Source organism: Pinus tabuliformis, chromosome 5_1, assembly GCF_031772625.1.
Source record: "Pinus tabuliformis cultivar Carrire ecotype Pingquan chromosome 5_1, CPIR1, whole genome shotgun sequence".
Taxonomy (NCBI): Eukaryota; Viridiplantae; Streptophyta; class Pinopsida; order Pinales; family Pinaceae; genus Pinus; species Pinus tabuliformis.
In genome coordinates this window covers 604,787,083-604,811,783 of record NC_142305.1, presented here as the reverse complement: position 1 = coordinate 604,811,783, position 24,701 = coordinate 604,787,083, and the positions used below count along the sequence as shown (strand labels likewise).

Genomic DNA, 24,701 nt, shown 5'->3' with positions numbered 1-24,701 from the left:
GGTCGGCTCTGCGTTTATCGTTACGGTGCTTTTTCGATGACCGCAATGTACCTACTTCCGTAGAACATTTTCCACATTATTTCCTTCCTTCTCAGCTTAACCCTCATATATTAATCCGATAGCCGTTTTCAAAGACTCTAGTGTGTTGGAAAAAACTCCTAGTGGCATCAAGGAATACATCACAAAACTCAATCCTTACCAGATTTAAATAATAAGAAAAATATGTTTTTCCTTCCCCATGGGTAAAACCCAAGTAATATACATGATGTGAGTAAAGAACATTATGTTTTTTCTTTCTCCATGGGTAAAATCCCAAGTAATATACATGATGTGAGTAACTTGTCATGGGCAACAATTTTCCATTTTAAGGCCATAGATTCGTTAGAGAGGTTTATTTGGTGATTTGAGATTTTGCTTATGGCTATTAAGATTATGAATATTTTTTTAGTGTCTTAGGCTTTTTTTTCCTCCCCTTGTTATGGTAGATGTCTGCAAAACCATTTTTATGGTTTAAAGTATATTAATAGTGCCCATATTCCCAATTGGAGGCTTTGCGCATGGCCATTAAGCACAAGAAAACGTCATTGAGTGCACAAAACCTTGCATTGGTTTGATCTAGTTGTACAAATAAGTGATTTCTAGTTTATAATGATAGTATTATGATTTATGATCAGGTCTAGATCTCTTATCTCATAAATTGGAAAAAAATTGTTATTTCTAAATATCTATGACCCATATTTTGATAAGATTAGTTATCGTCAAATCTTAGTTATATAAAAGTCCCATGAGAAGTGGTAATATTATAGTGTGGGGTGTAGTGGGATTTTAATTTCTCATTTTGAAGGTTAGAGATATGGGGTACTAAACCATAGGTGGATTGTTTATTTGATGAATCTAGAGAAGTGGGACTTTCTAACATAGAACCTATGAAACTAAAACTTGCATGGATGAATTAAAGGATGTGTTCTGATAGAATAACCAAATGATTAGATAGGTTCCTTATGTTTGATTATTTAGTGAAATAAGACCATATGTTAAAGCAAAGGGTTAGATCAAGGAGAGAATATAGTCATTTCCCAATTGTTTTGGAGATGATTGTACCCAAAAAGAGACCTCCTAGAATGTTCAAATTTAATCCTACCTAGTTAGAGGAGGTAGATTCTTAGGGAACATGCATTTCTTCAATTTGCAACTAGACTAAAAAAAATAGCATACCTTTGGATGGGCACAAGCCAAGAACAATAGTGATGATAAGGAATCATTGAACATTGAAGAAAATAGACTATGTGAGTCAAGTGAGTGTGGATATTTGTTAGAGGAGGCTACATAATTATTAGAGTAACCCAAATTAGAGGTCTTTTTTCTAGAGTATGGAAGTAGAAAAATTTTAGATGAGAAGGAAGCTATATGGAGGTTGAAGTGTAATTTAATATGTCTATTTAAGGAGAAGAAAATTGTAAAGTTTTTCATTAGTATGATAATCATTGTAGAAGTGTTTATGCTACTTATAATGTTATATGGCCAAATGGTTTGGAGGTAAATAAATTGGAGGATATAATGGAATGGAATGCATTGGATTTTCTTATTTGGTCTATTCAACTTTGCAAAACTTTTCTACATAGATTGTATCATATATCTCTTAAATTTTTGTATAAGAGGCATTCCCTCTTACATTTAGCAACCATAAATAATCTCATTAAAAAGTGTTATCAAATTTTGTTTTCTCACTTGAAAACTCTAGATAGGAATAAATATTATCACTTGCTTCTTTATTCTTATATCGACAATGCATATTAGAAACAAAGATAATGAATCATCATAGATTTCATGCACACTATAACAAAGATTGGATGCTACATCACTCCCTCATTTCTATAATCTATTGTCATATCTTTACATTTTTCTTTCCTTAGCTATGAAATTATGGATCAATAAAATAAGAATCAAAGCCCTTTCTTCCCTCACAATTTAGTGTTTAACACATCTTAATAGTTGTTAGGGTTAGGTTTATTATTTTTTTTCCTTTCACAATATTCAATAAATATTAGTTTTGGGACCTTCTAGAATCTTCTTGAACATTCACATTTTGCTATCTTAACTGAGTAATAGGAGCTAGCATGTTATCCACTACTCAACATGTTGGTCAAAAATAATAGATCAACTTGTTGAAGGCATAAATCCTTGATACGACATTAGCTTGAGGTGTTATTTAAGCCAATGGAAAGATGTCAATGAGAATAACAACACTAAAGTGTTGGAAATTACACATGAAATGTTGTATTCCACATAAAAAATATGTTAATCTTTGAAATAGGCCTTATAAATTTCAAGACCTTAAATCTCTAAATAAAAAATCACTCTTAAAATAATCTAACTCTAATTTTTCATAGTAAAAAACACCCATAATGATGAAAACATATTTAATGATCTAACTATATTGCTAGAAATTCACTTTAATAGGATTTAATAAATCTCTTAAAACTAAAATACCATCCATAGATCACACTAGATACTTATGAATGAGAGTTAAATTACTCATTTTTATTAATGTATGAATTTGATAAAATTGTATGCTCTTGTGCATTGCACTTTGCTTGCATCTAGCTTTTCAAAGAAAATACTATTATACCTAACCAAATGACTACATTTAAGAATGTGTGTCAAATTATGATTCTCTTATTTTTTAAATTATTCATAAAGTTGTAGCAAAATATTGGTTCTACTAACATAATAATCATTTTCATTTTTTTTTATAAATTGTAGCAAAAGAATAATTAATTTGATATAATTTTGGAAGAGTAATTATATTCAGGTTTTCATTTGATTACACACATTAGTAAGTTAATAAAAATGGGAAAAATTTATAAAACCAAATGTATATTAGCTTAAAATTTCTATTGTAAATTTATATAAAAAAAAAATGTAAATTTGAAAAATATTTTATATCTTTCATAGTTTTTAATCGAAAATGTTAGATTAAAAATAAAATATTTTAAAACAAAAAATTATCTCCTATATATAAGTATTTTATCAAGCAACACAAGTAACAAATAGAATATAAAGTGATGGCTTAACAATAGCTTCATTAAATGAATATATCGAAAGAGGTTATGGAAAATTAGTTTAGAAGGTTAAAATTTTAATAATATTCCTATTAAGTTAATTTGAAATTTGAATATTTTGATTTTAGGTAAAAGACTATTTTTCAAAATTTAAAAATAATATGAATTATATATTATTAATGTTAGAAATCTATATATTACAGAGTAATGGAACACATAAAATATTGCAGAAACGTAAACACAGAAAACACATAAAACAAGAGAGACACAGATATACGTGGTTCACCCAATTTGGGTTACATCCACGGAGAAACAGCCAGTCCTTCCTTTTATATTATCCAGCAAAATGAAGAGATACAACCTACAGCAGATCCGTTGTAATTCCCTCTTCGCTCTCACACAATCTCCTCTCTCTTTCTTGCTCAAAATACACATCTACATAGACGCAATACAATTCCCTCATATATAGCGAGGGGTTGCCTTCTAGGGAAAAAAACCCTAAATTAAACATAACTTCTACTGTCATATTTCCACCTAATGATGACCCACATTAACTACGAAATTACAACATTTTACAAGGCAATTTTACATCTATTTTTAGCTTCGGGGGCGCTACCCCTGATCCCCCACCAAGGGGGGGCTCCAAATAATCATCGTCACCCCCCTCGCGGCACACATAAACGGGCGGCTTTGTCGCCACAATACGAACTGGGGTCCAATATGACGATACCTCTGAATAAAGAAGATAATCATGCTCCACACCCAACAATTAATATTATTACTCCTCTCATAATTTATTGTGTGGACTAAGTGTCACTCTAGGATAAGGGTCCTAAAGTAATGATACGTGTTTGGAAGTTTACTAAATCCGTGAACCTCACACATGGTATTAGAGCCTTGGCCTTGCTTCAATCCCCATAGTTAGATTGGAGGGGGGCGTTGGATTATTCATTGTACCTAATTGATAGCATAGACTAACCACTACCCCCTAGGAACAAGGGAGTAACTACCCACTCTATGTAGCGTTAAGGTTTGGAAGTTTACTAAGCCGAAGGTTTTTATTGTGACGTAAAACCTCACACACACACTCACACATAGTTTATGTTGGGTGGTTCAGAACAATGATTATTATTCTCTTGACCTAGGTTCAGTGCATGTAAATCAAATGATGAACTTTATTATACTAGATTTGAGCCTTGTTGTTTTATATATATTGTTTATGTTGGATTCTTGGAAGAAATGATTGTTATCCTCCCCACCTAGGTTCAATTCCCACAAGTGCATGATGATTTTTGAATTTTGTTGTAATGGATTCAAGCATAGTAAACTCTTTCTATTTAAATGTTTCAACAACCTCAAATATAAATATCTAAAGGTAGAATTTTGAAGAAAAATAGTTGACAATTATCTCTAGCGATGGGGGAACTTCAACATTCATTACGAATTGTAACTAGTGGAGTAGCTTTTCAATGTGATCTTCTTTACCATCATTGATATCTTACTCATGTTTTCATGATAGGGTAATCTTCTCCTATTTAATCATATTCATGGTTCAAATGTGTGATGTCATATGATTGTTATCTTTACCATTTTGGAGGATGTTTATTTCTCTTTTTTGTGTGATCTTAAGCTTGGGGGTGTAAGACATGAAGGTAACTTGCTTAATGGCATATTTGACACCTAAAGGTTTTATTTTCATAATCCAAACTCTCAGTTGGGATTTTGGATACTCTTGAATCATCCTAGAAGATCTCCACATAAATTCTAAAATAAGTATAATGATATAACTTTATCCTCTATTTATCTATCTTTAAATAGTTTCCCAAAGAATTTGCAATACTTTTAAATATTGAAATGTGCTAAGGATTGATACAAAGATCATGAATAGTTCAAATTTGGGAAAGGTGGGTAGTAAAATGAGCTTAATTTCCAATTCAAAAAAATTGTTGATGATCTAAAATGCGTTCAAATTTAGGAAAGGTGGGTAGTAAAATGAGCTTAATTTCCAATTCAAAAAAATTGTTGATGATCTAAAATGCACATCTTGAGGCCAAACAATTTAGATCGTCACATAAACATTTGTTGTATATTCTTGATAGTGGAGCCAAACCTTAACTACTTTGTTACCTAGCACTAAATGCTTCTCACCCAAACAACCAATAGAATTTTTATCATAAGTGTTCCTTATACAAGGGTTCCTTGAAAGTAGATGAAGCCCAAAAAATATTCAATAATTCTTGGGTTAGCTAATCCACAGTGCATGCATGCTTCTCATATATATATCCATAATTCTCTTGTCTAAAGAAAAGAGGAATCTTTCCATATAATCTGTTTAACCCATATATGGGATGGGAAGAATAGAAACATAGAAATAGTAAATAAAATAGGGGCGATGAAAAATGATCTAATCCTTAAACTTATATAAAATGAAATTGGAAGAAATCATGACAAAATAATGTGTAGTCCGTAGAATATGGCCCCATGTCACATTGCACTTATTAATAGGGGCTAATATGACTATGGTAATATCATGGGGTCTTCACAGTAAACTTGTGTCAAAGTATGTGTATTCATGGAATATTAAAGAACAGTCTCAATTCCACTAAATATTTTAAAAAATAAATATCTCCCAAAATCCTTTGTTGACTCCAACTCCAAATATATATTTCCAATGAAATAAACGCTCTATGTATGTTAGATATCTCTAAATTTTACTACATGCACCTTTTATAACTTTCAATGCCTATAAGCCCCTTTGTACCTTTTTCTCCTTAGAAAAAAAAAACGTAATTTTATTTCATTAGCAAATAAAACAAAATTACTTTATGTACATACACATCACTTTATGTATTCTATTGAATCCAAAGGACTTAAGCTCACTTCAACAAGATCCAAAAAAGGACAAAATAATAACATGTTCACTCAAAAGGCAATGCATAAGTCAAGGTTGTGAAAATTTCTTAATCTTGTTAAACACACATGGACAACAAGAGAAATATGAAAGATAAATCATGACAATACAATTTTATTAACAACTGATATACATTAATAGTACATTGTTGTGACCGTTGGGTTTCACATCCCAAGGTCTCTTGGACTACTTTGTCTATTCAGCTTCCACACTAACCCATTGAGGATTAGGTGTCCAACATTCCCCCCCTTAATCTGAAGGGTTATGTATGAGTCCAAGAAGAGAGCTATAATACAAAATGTTCAAAAATGCATGGCAGCACTAGGCTGAATGTGCTCTATGAAATGTTGGTACAAAGGGCGGTGGTTTAAGGATGACCACCAACACTGGAATGCTTAGTGCAGTTCCCGGAACTCTTCCAAAACTGGCAAGAAGCTGAAGTCTTCTGCTAGAGGAAGTGCTCCTATTGTTTTGAAAAGGGAAACCTTCAACCAATAAAGGGAGGTCTCACCTCGCATAAAAGGTAGAACTTCAACCTGAAAAGGGAAGTCTCAACATGTGATGGTTTAAGGATGACCAACAACTCTGGAATGCTTAATGCAATTCCTGGAACTCTTCCAAAACTGGTAAGAAGCTGGAGTCTTCTGCTAGAGGAAGTGTCCCCAATTTTGTTTCTGGAATTCTTCCGAAGCTGGCAAGAAGCTGAAGTCTTCTGCTAGAGGAAGTATCCCAGATTGCCAACTGAAGGCATGCTCAGGGGCATCTTTGTCTCTGGCTACAACTCTGAAACTGGCGTGGCAGGTTGTGGCTCAGGCTCGCTTGATGTGGCTTTGAAGCTTGTAGATGACCATCATTTCCCCCCCTGTCAGATACAAGGTGAGATGATGGAGAAAACTCAACTGCAAGACTGTTCAATACTCAGGAACAAATTCTGACATGTGTTTGGAATATCTTCTTGGCTGTTGATGCCCATTGCCAAGAAGCGATCCATCCAAGATGAATCTTTGTTCTTGCAGGATGTTTATTTTTAAAGCATTTGTTTGAAGAATGACTGGTTTTATGACAGTGCTTACATGGATGAAGATCAAAACGGTGATCTTTCAGATGGCCAACTCGGTCACAGTGTTGGCATTTCACAATCTGTTGTTGTTGTTGTTGCTGTGGAAGAGTGGCAGAGTCTGGAACAGCTGGAGGTGAACTGTCATGAGGAGTAGGTGAACTATCATGAATGAATCTAGCACTCTGAAACTGAATGGGCTTTGAGTAGTCTAGAATATGAAAGGACAAGTCCTTGTCATATCCAAGACTAGTTCTGTGCTTGTTGTGGACAAGCTGTTCCCAAGGTCTGATGATGGGCTTGGGAATTGCACACTGAGTTTCTGCATCTGCATGTACAACTGCTGCTTTATTGGGTACTAAATCTGAACCAACTGTAACATTATTGACTTGCTGTTTATGGGAGTCTGTTTCAATCTTCTGAACAGAAACAGGTTCAGAATGATGACTCCACTGGTGTAATTCTTCTTGCTGTAGCTTTGTCTCAAGCTGCAAAAACTCAATATTTTCATGTGCATTTTGGAGACAAATTTTGATATTGGAAAGAGAGGTTTTGTTGATCTTAAACATCTCATCAACAGTGGAAAGTATTAAATTATTCAGTAGTTTCAATACATCATCTATTCTATCCATTTCAGGCCAATATAATCAGAGAAGTGATGTTATCTTTAGCTACAAATTGGTCTATAAAATGATAAATAATTGCAACTATTAGATGAGTAGCGGGATGCCAATATCACCAAGTCACTGTAGCAGACAACACAGTACCAATTTCAATGTAGCAAATGACTCGCTGCTTTAATGTACTTCTCAAATTATTCAAACTACTCACACTGTGGAAAAGAGAGTCAATCTTTGACTTTTTTTGCAAATGAAATTTGTCGACAATCTTAGTAGAGCAATCTCAACCATGTTTTGTCCATTGCAACATTGCCATAGCAATGATCAAACCAACAGTGGTAAAGATATAGCAGTGTATCAAGGCTTGTCAAGCTCTCTGACATAACACTTGGCTCGTCAATTCAACATCATCATCAAACTCTATCCATCAGCATATTCAGTCAATAATACTTTGGTAATGCAAGACTTATCCCTGAAACCCTAGAATGTGAACTCATACTCCACTTCATCAATACATGTCTATAGATCAACAATGTCAACAGTACCAGCTCAATAGTTGCTTTATCATAGGCATTTACAAAGAATAATGTGTCAATATTGTCATAACAAATCTCTAAATCTAATCTCTGTCTAATGCAAACAGTCAACAACAATCCTTGCATCAAATTAATAGATTACATCAATTCATAGACAAGTTCACACAAAACTTTGCCCTTGGTTGCTATAGATGACACCTGTTCAATGAGGTAGTACAAAATCATAGATCAATAATCTCACTACAAATGAAGCCTTCAAATGAATTTTCAAAGATAACAAAGTTTGATATACTGAGTGTAACCCTGAAATAGAGAACTCAACATAAACTCAGCACTTAATGATGCACTAGCAGTGCTTAGTACTATATCATAGCAATTTGTCTTTATAATGTCTGCAATAGCTCCACTCAATGACAACAAACAACAATATCCTTACTGGCATACATCGACCCCACAGCCACACAATTTCTGGAAGAGTCTATCAATTCGAAAATCAAGTCAAATGCTACAGACTTGCTTCAAGGGTTTGACTTCTGTCATAACGACCCTTGTCCCAACTATTTTCTTTTCAGATGAGTCAATTGTTGCTTGTGTGTATAGCAAGCCTTAGTAGAAAAGAACCACAAAATGTCTCTGAGATGTAATCAAACCCTAGCAGCTATATGCCATGTCATACTTTCTCCTCAGTCATATTCTCATTCAACCATACACATCGTTGGAGTATACATCAGCTCAATTGTCCACTACCATAAACACCTTTTAGATATCCTGTAATACTAACATATGCGCAACTTTAGGACATTTGTGCATAGAGTCTCTGTGTCCATGACACAGAAAGCGCACTGGCTCTCGAATTTTCTCTCACCGGCTCGGGTATCAACAATGGATAGTGCTCAAAATTACAAGTCATCGCCATCCCATTCTTGACACCACCATGTCAGGATATACCATGACCAGCGTTTAAATACAACAGTCAGCGTTTAGATACAAAATTCAACGTTCAAATATACCATGACCAGTGTTTAAATACAACAGTCAGCGTTTAAATACAACAACAGGCCAGCGTTCAAATATTACAACAGTCAGCGTTTAAATACAATAACAGGCTAGCGTTCAAATATTACAACAGTCAGCATTTAAATACAACAACAAGCCAGCGTTCAAATATATGAAAGAATATTAGAACAGTCAAAAACAAGTCCGCTTGTTGTTCATGTGTATGGTAGCGGCCAAGAGATGTCTACATGCGGCAAAGGAAGGGCGAGGCTCCTCAAACTGCCTTCCTCTAGTGATGGTCTCCAGTTATGGTGGTAGTCTCCTCTGACTAGAACAGAACTCTCTTTACGATGACCGCCCAAAGCCCAACGCTCTGCGTCACCAGCAACTCATCAGACAATGCCCAATCCTTCACACGTCAAGCCAACAGCGTGAACTATCAAGCCATCGAAGTGAACTGCGCAATATTCATTCAGGCTGGAAAGTTCCAAGGAGAATCCGTTGAAACGGAAACGGAAATATATCACGCTGATACCAATACGAATCCTCAAGCTATCAATAAAAAACGACTCCTCAAGCTATTCAAACATTGTTAACATGGCAATCAATCAAATTAATACAAAAGATTGTTATACCAACAGAAACCTAAGGCACTGCTTTTAACACCTCCTGAGGCAAATATCATTCCAATTAGGCAAATGGTGCTAGTTGGCACACACGCTGCGTGTACATGCATCAGTACAGGCATCCAATTCCCAGACCCCACACACTGTAACACAAGCGTCCAGCGTTCAAACGTCCAACGTTCAAACGTATGTCAGGTGAATGTCAGATGAATGTTAGACAGAGAGCGCAGGTATAAAACGTCTATGACATTGACACAGTGAGACAGCGTTTGCAGCTGGTCTCTTGACAGAGGGCGCAGGCTTGACAAAAGATGCAGACAATATCAAAAATGTATATGACAGACAGACATGTCAGAACAACTTGGACAGCACTGGCAGTGTCAGGCAGAGGAACGTTTCATCGTTCAAGTGAATATGGTAGACAGGGCGCAGGTCTGTATAAAGGAATATGGCAGAAATAAACTGCACAGAAAGGCCATAAAACAAATGGCTCAAATTAATTATGCAGGGCAGGAATACGCTTGCTCTAATACCATGTTAAACACACATGGACAACAAGAGAAATATGAAAGATAAATCATGACAATACAATTTTATTAACAACTGATATACATTCATAGTACATTGTTGTGACCGTTGGGTTTCACATCCCAAGGTCTCTTGGACTACTTTGTCTATTCAGCTTCCACACTAACCCATTGAGGATTAGGTGTCCAACAAATCTACACATCAGAAATCCTACTGCAATCACTAGTTTATCATCTCCTAGTTATTTAATTACATAAACATCGATGAAAAACATTATTGCAGCCTACACATACATACAGATCATGAACTGAAATAAACAGAGACAATCACACAAGGGATGTCGTTATTTTTGGACAATCGTCCCCCGAAAAACCCAATTCAAGAAAACTGGTTCAGCATATAGAGGGTTTGTATTATTAAGCAGTTCTTGAATAAAACTAGGGTGCCAAATGCAGCTCACCCAATAGAGAATAACCTTGGTAGAAGTACCTCTATCTGGAGACATATATTTCGACAAATCTAGCAATTGGATGATCAAGCTCCACAAATGACAACTGTTTTCCCCAGTGTTGGGCAACGATGGATTCTCCAAGCTCTGCACTAGAACTGTGTCACCTCCTCTAAGAGTTGTGTCACGCTCTCAGTGAGCCTCCCTCACTCAGAAAGTCAATATGTTGAACTGCTCTCTCTGCCCCACATAAAAACCCCAGTGATGCCTCTAAGGGCTTGAGTCAACTCCTCTAGCTTCTGCGTCACCTACGTCAGCCCCTCTGGCCTTTGCATCACCCTCTCCAAAGCTGTGTTTTCTCTCTCGGTGCTGCTCTACCTCTCTGCTATGTATTCTTCGGCTTGGACTGAGGTCCCTCTGTCGAACTGCCCCTAACTGCAACTCAGATCACTAGCTCGATTTTCTCAACAAACCTCACCCCAGAAAAATCAAACTCTTTGATCAATTTGGTTTGTCTCCAACTAACCCTCAAGCCTCCTCTTATACTTTTCTTGTTGATGAATCAACGATCGTGATCTAATCTCTAATAAATGGCTAAGATTAAAACAAGATTGATCCTCGTCACTTAGAACCTTCTCACCCATATTTTTATTAATACACATTAATATTTTTATTTTCCTAAGTTTAGACTTAGGAACCCATTAAACATATTAATTATTTTAATAACTCCTCATCTGGGTGGAACTTCTCCAAATGATTTCAGGGTTCTAGAGATCTCATGTGTTCTAGCCCCTCCACCAAATTTCAGAGCTAGAGAACATCTGATGCTACCCAAAATCAACAAAGATTACATTGCATTTCCAAAATTTGAGAAAAAACAACTTCACTTCTGAATATTGTTTGAGAAAAGAGAATGGACCGCTGTCCTGAAAAAGATTATATATAGAGTATTAATTAAGGACGGTTGTCATTGACCATCAACATGTCTGAACCAATCTATGAAAGGTTTGTGATAGTACTTGAAATAAGCCCCTTGTACTTGCATCTTTCATAACTATAGTATATTGACATTATTTTTCACAATTTCAAAACTCGATTTAGGAATGAATGTGATAAGATATGGTAAACAAGGTGAAGCCTTGGTAAGGAAGGTTAATTAAAGCAATCATAAAATAAGTTTCCACATTTAAAACTTCACATACACTAATGCCTCTTCCTTCAATTCAATGCATTTTAATCTCTAATTCACATATGTATGGATTTTTTTTGTGTGTGAAAGAAAAAGATGCAATCATATTTTCTGAATTGAATCTCTATTCAGTAATGAAGAACTGTTAAACAATTATGTATATATATATATATATATATATATATATATATATATATATATATATATATATATATATAGATATAGATATATTTCATTGACAAAATATTTTGTTTGAATATTTTTTATTTATATATTTGAGGCTTCTGTGATTTTCATTTTGTGTGGTTTTGTCTTCTGAATTCATCGCATTCATGATTTTATTGTATTGACGTTTCGAACCAACCTCTGTGATTCATCATCAGGATCAGAAGGATCAGATGTGTGAAAAAGTTAGGTTATAATGGGGTAACAAATATAGGACAGGGATGGGATGATGATGAATGGAGCCGACATGTTTGATAATGTCCAGAAATAAATTTAGTTTAATTGATTAAATGTTATTATTAAATGTTTATATTTTTATGTTGATTATTAGTTTATTATTTAATACTAGATTCGGTAACTCACCTAAAATTTTATAAATATTTCAAAAATTGTTCAATTGTTAATGTTAAATTTATTTTATTTTAACATTAATGTTTTCATTGTTACAAGATAATTAAACTTCTAATTTTTATAATCTAGCCAATTAGGTTTTCTATTTATTACTGATTGAAAGGTTTCCGGTTTTTATTTAGTTTTTGATTAGGTCAATTTGGGTTAAAATGAACTTATTGACATATTAATTTAATGATTTTAGGGATAGGTTTACCATCAAGAGATGAAGGGGTCTAGAGTACCTAGGAGACAATGGAATCCCCAGTTAGTGTAGGAATCCAATTATCACTTATTTTCCAACCGTCATCACAGTTGAGGTTATTGGGGTGTTTTCCTATTTCGATAGCTTCTCTAAATTTTTGATGGTGATAATGATCGATTTTGGCCAAAACACTAGAGTTTTCGATGCAAATGTGATGATTGGTTTTGCTTGAGTGCTCAGCCAAAGCTAAGGTTTTGTATCGGTCATGTTTGATGGCTGTGGCATGTTCCTGAATCCTAGTTAATATAGAACGACCAGTCTCACCAATGTAGGATTTTCCACATGAACATGGAACTAAATAAACCCCTTTATGGTGTTTAGGATTAATAGAATCTTTTACCAATTTCAAACATTTGTTAATTGTATTCAAGGGTTTGAAAGTGGTTTTTATATTATTCTTTTTTAATATGTGCGAAATCTTATCAGTGGTGCCTAGAATGTAGGGAAGGTGAACCTTGCCTGCACAATCATCCATTGGTTGTTTCTTTTTAGGATTCTCTACTTTTTTGAAAGCTTTGATTCCTTGGTGCCTACTATATCCATTCTTTTCAAAATCATCTAAGAGGTGGTTCTTTTCTTGATCAAAATGATCATGATCCGAAATACGTACTACCCTGGTAGCTAGAGTGTTGAGCACCCTGAGTTTTTGAGCAGGATGATGGTGAGAGTCGGCATGCACATAGTGTTCTGTGTGGGTTGTCTTGCAATAGAATTGGTGAGATATTGAGCCATCTTGGTTTCTTTTGATTAGGATGTCAAGAAAGGGAAGACAATCATTCTCTTCCACTTCCATTGTGAACTTGATATAATTTGATTGACTATTAAGGTGCTTTAGGAATTTGTCCATGTTTTCTTTTCCATGAGGCCAAATGACGTAAGTGTCATCGACAAATCTTTTCCAAAGCCTAGGTTTAAAGGGGAAGACTCAATGGATTTAGCTTCAAAATGTTCCATGAACAAATTGGCAATGATGGAGGATAGAGGTGATCCCATGGCCACACCACAAGTATGTCATATATATCATCCCTGAAGCTGAAAAAGGTGGATTTCAGACAAATTTCTATTAATTTAGCTGTGTTAGGATCAATGATTTGGTGGACTACTTCCATGGCTTCATCTATGGGAATGTTGGTATAGAGCGCTTTTACATCAAAGCTCACCAAGATGTCATTTTGGTCTAGTTTTATGTGTTTGATCTCATTAATGAAGTGATTGGAGTCCTTGACGAAGGAGCTAGTGTTTCCTACCATCGGTTTAAGCTTCTTAGCAAGATGTTTCGCGAGATGGTAAGTGGGACCTCCAATGGTATTGACTATGGGTCTAATGGGGATACCTTCCTTGTGAATTTTAGGGGCTCCATAAATCCTAGGGGTTTAGGGATTGGTTTCAATCAGATTCTTGATATTGTGTTCATTGCTCATTTTTATTAAGTTATTAATGTTTTTGGAGATCTTCCTTATGGGATTCTTATTTAATGTAATGTAACAACCACTATTGGTTAGGTGGTCTATCATTTTTTCATTGTAATCTTCTATGTTCATTATAACAGTGGCACCACCTTTGTCTGCTTTTAAGACTACGATGTTGGGGTTTTGGTTTAGAGTTTTGAGAGAAAGGTATTCACGCTTGGAGATATTGCTTCTGGGTGGTTTAGCTTTTCTGAGGATGATGGAGCAATCCTATCTAATGATTTCTTTGATATTATCAGGTAATCCTTAATCCCATATTCAATGTTGCATAAAATGTCTTCTTTGGGGATGGTGTGAGGGGAAATAACAAAATTCAAGCCTCTTTCAAGTAGATTTAAAGTGACTTGGTCAATCTGGGTATTGGAGAGATTTATGATGCTTACCTTCCCAGTGTCAGATGTCACTCTCTCACTGCTTGTTTCGATTTCTGTCCTCATTGTGTGATCATTATTGTTCCTACTGCCAAACATTGAACAGATCATTGTTTCATCTATTTCAATTTCTATTTCAGTGGATATGAGCCTGGCACCATCGGTCTCATTGCATTTTATAACATTCAAATGTGATGACGCATATTTGTTTCCCCCAGCAAACGTTATGTGGCTATCGTTAGTCGTTTGACCTTCATTATCATTCATAGGTTCCGACTTCGTTTTTTCAAGTTCATCGTTTGTTGTTTTTCTTTCGGTTTCTATTGTCACCGTAAGCTCAACCTGCTTGTCAGTGGTCTCATCCCATTTTTCAGCAGTTTCATTCCTTGCATTGTTCAGCAACATTGGTAGTCATTTTATGATTGCGGATTACTCCAACCCATCTATGCTAATTAATTTGGTTCTAGAACCTACTGTTGTAAGCTCATTTTCAGCTATTTTTATTATGATTTCTTCTACCACAGTGAGCTCATCATACGCAGTTCCATTATTCATCACATCATTGCTTAGCACTGTTGGTAAAATGTGGTGTGTATCTGCTCTGTTTTTTATAATCCCGTTGTTCCTTATATCTGTCATTGACATCTATGTCTCAGATTGCTCCATCCTATGAGGACCTACGTTAGTCAATTCGGGTCCTGTGTTATGATTCGCAGGTTCCCGACTATCTATTACGATTGGATTTATCTATGTCTCGAATTGCTCCAACCCAATATGAGGACCTATGTTAGTTAACTCGGAAATTTTATGACCTGTGTAGTTCGCGAATGTCCCAAATGAAGCAACTGAACTGTTCTTTTTAGGACCAGCGTTAGAATTAATAAGTGAATTGAGAAAATATATCTGTGTGGTTTTAATTTTGGATAGAGTTTGAGGTTTGTCAGATGTTGTCCAGGAGACGCTAGATTTCTTTTCCAATTTTTCAAATTTTAGGGTTAGTTTGATGTTCTTACGTTCTTCAATTTTAAGAGATTTCAACACTGCGCATGAGTCTATCCTGGACCACAGCACTGGCTCAATATGGTTAGATAGATTAAGGTGTAATTCAAGAGCTTTCTTGTTTAATAGGTTCAGATCAGAGCGTAATTTCCTGATCTCCGAGCGGAGGAGTGATTGGCTGGCCTTGGTGAAGATGTGATTGTTTATGTGGTTTTTGAGGTTGTGTTTGATGCAGGCAAATGGAGGAATAACGGAGGCGTCTCTGCAGCATTTGAGAAAGGTGAGGTTTGACTTCTTCATTGCAATTTGTACCCTTAATCATTCAAATGCATGAACATCTTGTGATTTCTCCCTTCCGTATAGGTTGAAAATTATAGATTTGAGGCTTCTTCGATCTTCATTTTGTGTGGTTTTGTCTTCCAGATTCATTGCATTCATGATTTTATTATATTGACGTTTCGCACCAACCTCTTTTGTTCATCATCAAGATCAGAAGGATCAAATGTGTGAAAAAGTCAGATTATAATGGGGTAATAAATATAGGAGAGGGATGGGATGATGATGAATGGAGCCAACATGTTTGATAATGTCCAAAAATAAATTTAGTTTAATTGATTAAATGTTATTTTTAAATGTTTATATTTTTATTGATGATTGTTGGTTTATTTCATATTTGTATGTTTATATTTTTATGTTGATTATTAGTTTATTATTTAATACTAGATTCGGTAACTTACTTTAAAAAAAATTAAAATTTAAAAATATATATATATATATATATATAATTTATTATATATATATATATATATATATATATATATATATATATATAGATATTTATTTATTTATTTTCAAAAATTGTTGAATTATTAATGTTAAATTTATTTTGTTTTAGCATTAATGTTTTCATTGTTACAAGATAATTAAAACGTCTAATTTTTATAATCTAACCAATTAGGTTTTCTATTTGTTACTAATTGAAAAGTTTCCGGTTTTTATTTAGTACTTGATTAGGTCAATTTGGGTTAAAATGAACTTATTGATATATTAATTTAATGATTTTAGGGATAGGTCTACCATCAAGAGATGAAGGCGTCTAGAGTACCTAGGAGACAGTGGAATCCCCAGTTAATGTAGGAATCTAATTACCACTTATTTTCCAACCGTCATCACGGTTGAGGTTATTGGGGTGTTTTCCTATTTCGATAGCTTCTCTAAATTTTCTATGGTGATAATGATCGATTTTGGCCAAAACACTGGAGTTTTCGATGCAAATGTGATGATTGGTTTTGCTTGAGTGCTCAGCCAAAGCTGAGGATTTGGATCAGTTATGTTTGATGTCTGCGGCATGTTCTTGAATCCTAGTTAATATAGAACAACCAGTCTCACCAATGTAGGATTTTCCACATGAACTTGGAACTAAATAAACCCCTTTATGGTGTTTAGGATTAATAGGATCTTTTACCGATTTCAGACATTTGCTAATTGTATTCAAAGGTTTGAAAGTGGTTTTTATATTATTCTTTTTTAAGATGTGTGAAATCTTATCAGTGGTGCCTAGAATGTAGGGAAGGTGAACCATGCCTGCACAATCATCCATTGGTTTTTTCTTTTTAGGATTCTCTGATTTTTTGAAAGCTTTGATTCCTTGGTGTCTACTACATCCATTCTCTTCAAAAACATCTAAGAGGTGGTTCTTTTCTTGATCAAAATGATCATGATCTGAAATACGTATTGCCCTGGTAGCTAAAGTGTTGAGCACCCCGAATTTTTGAGCAAGATGATGGTAAGAGTTGGCATGCACACCGAGTTTTTATAATTTTGTGGCTTTCTTCAATTATTTAAAATTTATTTTAAACAATGAAAAAAAATGAATTTATCTTACAAATATATTGTCATATTTATAATCACTTATTAATAATTCTTTAAATGCTAATATATCACAAATTACATAATTAAATTATTGTTCTTTATCAAACCTAACTTGAATAATAATATATTGTCACATAAAATAATTTATCACTCTTTACTAAACACATTTTTATCTTTTTAATTAAATTAAAATCAATTTTATATATATAGATTATATATTATGTATGAACTACTAGAATTGCAATCCACCATTCAAGAACCCATCAAAGCATGAACATTGGAATACATATGGAAACATAATTAATGATGAAGCTCGTTTATATATTATCATCAAACTTAAAACATAAATGAATTTTAACAACAATAGGATGTTCTTTCGAAATTAATATTTCATTAAGTATAGTCCGATGAAAAGGCTAAATGTGAAACATATTATATATAATATCACTAGAATTATATTTCATAATTTTAGAACACATAAATGATGACCCTTAATTGCTTGTTCAAGAGTCCTAGAAGTAACTATCTAAATTGTAAACCAACCATATCCAAACACGCTATATATAGTGGCAAAAGTCATTGATTTCCATGGGAAAGGATTTTTGGAACTGTTTGCAAACAAATTTCAAATAAATAATAATAATAATACCAACCCGATGCAAAGGAGTAATAAAAACAATTCATGGAAAATATATCTGGCTAAGGAGAATGAGCTAGTCTAGTGTGGACATCTCCTACATCTATAGCAATAAGAAATTGGAAAAGATAGATAGCATGTTTTAATAATTTGGATAAAGTGATATCCTTAGTGTTGTTTAAAGTTGTAAATATCTAAATGAAAAGGATTTGAAATATCAAAAGATCAATTACAAAGACTATAAATAACAAGATGAGCTGCGAGGCAGCAAGTCCCTGCAAATGCACCCACCCAGTAGTATTTTTAAGCTTCACACCCAGTTTCTTTGGCTTTTGGTCACATTTGAGATTCTTTTGTGTGGATTTCAATTTGCAAGAGGTCTTAGAATGTAAGTACCCAGAAGCGAGGCACAGTCATCACATTTATTGAAGATGGATGTATTAAAAGTTTCAATAAATGTATTAAAAGTTTGGTACTTTTTTAATGTAACAAATTTGTATCCTTAATTCATCGATATAATGGAGGTAAATCACCATACGGGTGGCATTCCTGGTGATGTTCCTTGCATAAGTATGAATTCAAATTCTGGCAAAAGAAGAGTGTTTAGAGGTGGAATTCGGGGTCGTTCCCATCAATGACCTGGCATGACATTGGTTCTACCTCATGCAAAACGTACTTTTCTAACTAAATATTATGAATCTGGCACTTTCTCCCTCCTCCCATTGGAAAAAGCAAATGACTTTGAATTACTAAAAAACAAACAGTGATTTGAGGAATGAATCATGCTTCTTGCGAGGTTTAAAAGTTCCTTTATTCTGTTATCGATCGTGCGAAACATCCACTAACTGCAACAACCCGATGACTTCCAATCACAATCACCGAATAGAAGACATGCACGATATTCATCGATAGGTTTCAAAGTTCTGCAATTCCATTATGGATCGTGGAATGTAAGGTACGCATTCTATGACCTCTGATGTGATCTCTTAATTGACCTATTATATTGCCTGTCGCCCAGGTTTTTCCAAAGGCGCCCACTGAAGCACTTTGAAAACTAGCATCTTATACCCAGCATACTTCTTCTTACGTACAAAATGTCTACATTTGACTATGTCGTGGGATCTTTTTTGTCGTGCACAGTCTACTATATAGTTCTACGATGTTAAATGAAGATCTTGTCCTGGCTGGATGGACAGATCACATTATAAAGCTTCCATCTAAATTAAAATTCATTCCAGACGGCACAATAAAATATGGGGTGCATCTTACGGTTTAATCTCGAAATATCGCATGAGCATGGTATAAGGTCTTTTATGTCCATTGTTTAAAAAGAAAAAGTATTGTGCCCACGTGGACCAAGAACTGAGCACGCAATGCATTACTAGCTCAATGCCAACACCATTACATTGCATGCAAGCCACGCGTTCCACCCTTCCCTGAGAACATGTTGCATGTCAATTTGCATGCGGTTTCCTTGGAGGCCTGCGTCCGTCTGTAAGCAAATTAACCTTGGGCAATGAAGGAATTCTAACTTTTTAATAAGCACACCAGCTGCCGCAGTTGAGCTTCCTGCTTCAGGCTTTGGGGTGGGTGTAAACCTGGTTCTATTCTTGACGAGAGTGCTTCATCAGAGCAATGCATCGGCAGCAAATAATGTGAGCAAGTGGACTGGAACTGTTTATATATTTTCTTGGGGTATTTGTTAGTGAATCATACCTGGGACGCTATCGGACATGCACTCTGTTTCTCATCATTTTTGTAGTGGTGAGTCAAATTCTTACCTTTTTGCTCACTAATGTGCCTGGAACTGCCTGATACATTTCCAGACAGATACGTCAAGCATTTAAGGGGGTTGAGTGCTGTTTTGGCTGGACTCATTCTTTTGTAAGCCTGAAAAACTATTAAATTCTCTTAACAGTATTTAATGGTATTGATCTATGAAGAAGTAGAGACTAAATTATGTTCTCTGGCAAACAGGGTTTGGTGCTTTTGGCATTATCATCTCAGCTGATCTTAGTGAAGACCACCAGCAGTCTCTAAGGCAGAGGAATTACGTATATAGCCCAACGCTATCCGGTTTAGTAGGGTTATGCGCTGCGCTATCTGTTTTGCCTGCTTAAGCAAGTGATTCAGCCAACACCATTACATTGCATGCAAGCCACGCGTTCCACCCTTCCCTGAGAACATGTCGCATGTCAATTTGCATGCGGTTTCCTTGGAGGCCCGCGTCCGTCTGTAAGCAAATTAACCTTGCGCAATGAAGGCATTCTGACTTTTTAATAAGCACAGCAGCTGCCGCAGTTGAGCTGCTTCCTGCTTCAGGCTTTGGGGTCGGTGTAAACCTGGTTCTATTCTTGACGAGAGTGCTTCATCAGAGCAATGCATCGGCAGCAAATAATGTGAGCAAGTGGCTCCCCATGCTTTCACGATTGCTGGATGGCATGGCTGGCATGAAAAACCTTCTTACCTTTATCCCGTCACCCTAAGACGATAGAGATAGAGTGCTGCCCAATTTCTGATGCTGAAGCCAGGAATACTAAGTAGGTGGGATCATCGGAAGACCTGCCCCGGATAGATTAGAATAAACAGCCATAATAACTTAAGAGACATGGATGGATGAGATGGGTCAGCCGAGGACTTATTGTCTATGCTCCTGCGAGGATGGAGGGGTCCCGAGGAGGCCGGTTTTCCCTTTTAGCAGAGATCGTTGAATTGCCACGTTTCCGTGCGTACAACATACCTGTTAATAGCCAGAGGACTCAATTACAGGAACCTGACACTTATGCTTTCAGATGGTCATCCAAAACGAGTATCGCCGGAAGCACAGAAACTGCGATCAATACTGAGGTTTGTGAGAGATAGGTCTGAGATTTATGGCTCGCTAAAGATATCTGGTCCCGCCCTTCTAAAGGATCTATGCCTCTGTTTTCGGTTAATTGTCAAGATGTCTGTCTGCATTCACATTCACCGTATCTGCCCAATTGTTTCTTGCAAAATTTAAATGTCGTGGCCACAAGTATTTGCATGGGATATATTATATTGATCTTGAGATTTTCTTAATTTGTTTTCATGTGCTTCAATCTGGGTTAGTGCAGATCTTGCTACACGATACTGTGGATATTTTGCATTTTCTGTTTGAAGTGGTGTTCTATTGCTCTAGCCAGTACTTGAACTGGGTCATTCTATGTACAAGCAAGTTTGAAACTAATTATATTTTGTTAATTTCCAAAACTAATTATGGCTTTAGATTTGAAATAATGGATTTCTAGTATTAAGCATTAATCGAAAATTTGTTTTCATGTGCTTCAATCTGTTTTCATGTGCTTCAATCTGGGTTAGTCCAGATCTTGCTACACGATACTGTGGATATTTTGCATTTTCTGTTTGCAGTGGTGTTCTATTGCTCTAGCCAGTACTTGAATTGGGTCATTCTATGTACAAGCAAGTTTGAAGCTAATTATATTTTGTTAATTTCCAAAACTAATTATGGCTTTAGATTTGAAATAATGAATTTCTAGTATTAATTTCCAAAACTAATTATGGCTTTAGATTTGAAATAATGAATTTCTAGTATTAAGCATTAATCTTAAGCTAATCCCAATTTTTTTTGACGTGGCTTCCTTTGTAATCAATTGCAGGCTAAGCAATCCAAAAAGTTTGGAAGCTGCGGTGGAAGTAACAGCAGAATTTCTAAATGCAGCGGTGAAGCCAGTGTTGGTAGGTGGTCCAAAGATAATTGTTTTGTAGGTATTTTATTTTATCAACTGACTGGCTTTTATAGCGCATTGAATTTTGCAAGAATTGATTTAAAGCTCACCTTGCCAAGAAGCTAAGCCGGTAGGGCAGCGGAGTGAATACTCTTCTCTTTTTCTCTTCCAATTGCTGTTGCGGCCGGCATGTGTTCGGCATGGAAAGACCCCCTTGTTTTCTTTCCTACGATTCTTCCAGGTGATGATAAAACCCTCCAATTTTTTTTATTCTACTCCAGGTACTTGAAGAGCCAAATTCGAAATATGGTGTAAGGATTTTATGATTAAGTATTACTGGGCCGCTCTGGTTAGACTCTTATAGAATTTATGTTAATAATTAGATTACGGCCTGCTTGACCTTAACTTGCCCATGAGGCTTAACTGTTATTCTCGGCAATCTTGAAAATTCAATGTATTTAACTTACCTTTCAATGTTTTCCAAAGGCATTCGCAACATGTGCTCTTATTATAAACTGGTTTCTTTTAGAGGAATTGGTTAGTTTTCTCTCATGGCCATTAGCCATTTGGACAGAGAGTTTATGAAATATATATATATATATATATATATATATATATAGATATATATATATATATATTTTCAAATTGCATTTCATTTAACCTCATGATATTTAGCTGCATTTTTCTACAGTAAATGTTTATTTATCTAAATCTTTACCGTGAATATGACTCTTGATGAAAGACATTTATCGAACTCTGCATATAATGTTTATTTCAAGACTGATATATTCCTTCATTTCTTTCTATACCGGAAAGGAAAAGGGCTTCGACCTGTACTGTTTAGAAAAGCAGGGCTCAAGGGCTTGGACCTGCTGTGTTGGAGCTGGCAGGAGCACTGTATGATCCTCTTCCACGCAGTATTGAGTACTGACTCGCCGCTCTCGTCCTGACTTCTCAGGTCACCGGACCGTATCAGATAAGACTAACCGTACATGCTCTTTCTTCTTTTCGCTATGATAGAGATAGTATAAGAGCTGTAACACAATTATGAACATGCAGACACCGAATCAACATGCAGACACCGAAGCATGCAACATGCAGTAACCGATGGCAACAAGTGGCAACTTCAGCCACTTATAAATTAGTTCTAGTTCAGATTGACACTTCCAAACTCTGTAATTCTGCTAGCATTTCATACTGCTAAACTAATGTCAACATTAATACGGAAACACCGTTGACGGTCAGTGATAATAAATAGGCGAAAGCAAAATAGGCTATGATCCAGCCTCTTCCGCCTCGGGAAGAGGCCAAATAAGATGGCAAACCAGATTAAATTCGAAGACTTTGGTTTATCTGGGCAATAGCAAACACAGGCAGTTGGAAACTTTGGTTTAATCACCGTATAACAGAGTTGAACGGATTGGAACTAATGCTAAAACCGAACGAATCGATTACTATAGTCCCTGGCCATTGCCAGATGGCAGGGACTAATAAAAAGGAAAGGAGAGAAATGTAAATAAAGAGAAGGGGTAATATATACAATGCTTTTTTATTCCAATTTATTGCATAAAAAAAATATCAAGACTTCTATTAGTATATATTCCCTCACTAAATCTTTTAAAAATATATAATAATTAAAACTTATGTGCAAAGAGATGGCCTCTACATGGGTTTTGAATATAAGAATAATCAAACTTGCAAATAGCATTCCATTAATATAATTATTGGCTTGGTGCCTATTTTACCATATTAGTGCATGCGATCAATCTCATGTTTGGTTTTTATGCATGGAACCGAACATTTGGGTTTAATTGAAGTGAGTAGAATGGAGTTGAATAGTTGTTGTATTTGTATCTAAAGTTTGAATTGTTATTGTAGTAATAATTATAAAGTATGTTAATTTATTGTTTGTAAAATTATAAATTATGTTAAATTTAATAATTTTTTATGTTTCATTTTTATTATTATTATTAATTAAATGGTTATGGATTTGTATTGGAATTTTTTGGTCTGAAGTTCAGAATTTTGTATATTATTATTTATAGTTTTTATTACAATATTTAAAAAATCTAAAAAGGATTAATTCAGTTTCTATCTTATCCACATTCAATTATTCTGAACAATCTATTTTTACAAAACTTTCAAAAAACACTTATTATTGCTATATATTGAAAAAAAATTGAAAACTAAAATATGTGAGACTAATCTTCGGTGTTCTCCCATGTAGCAACCATTATATGAACTCCGAGGTCTTGATCGTTCTAGAAAGAGGATGCATCTAAACCTGAGTCCCCATCATCAACATTCGTTTCTTGCCAGCGTGGTGTCACCTCCCTATGCTCCTTGAATTCTTCATATTCATCAATACTGACTGCAATTCCTCTTTCTACCACCACAAGGAATTATCCAGTTTAAAGCTCAAAATTTCAACGGCCAATTGCAGTTGCTCTAGTTTCATTTATAGTGGGCTAAGCTTTTAAGACAGAAGATCGAATTGGGCACGAGACTCTGTCAACTGCATTTCCCCTTGCTCGGAGATCAAAGAGATGAGAAACCCCATAGATGAATTCACTTTAATAATATTTAAGTAAATCTCTTAAAGCTAAAATACCATTCACAGATCACACTCGATACTTATGAATGAGAGTTAAATTACTCCTTTTTATTAATGTATGAATTTGATAAAATTTTATGCTCTTGTGACAGACACTTTGCTTGCATCTAGCTTTTCAAAAAAAATATTGATATACATAACCAAATACTACATTTAGGAATGTCTGTCAAATTATGATT

At 35.1% G+C, this 24,701-nt stretch overlaps 1 protein-coding gene across 2 annotated transcripts in view; it reads right to left on the bottom strand.

Moving 5' to 3' along the window:
* LOC149166356 (EP1-like glycoprotein 2) overlaps positions 1-24,701 on the bottom strand; it is a 47,997-nt gene that overhangs the window by 2,334 nt on the left and 20,962 nt on the right. The window lies entirely within an intron of this gene.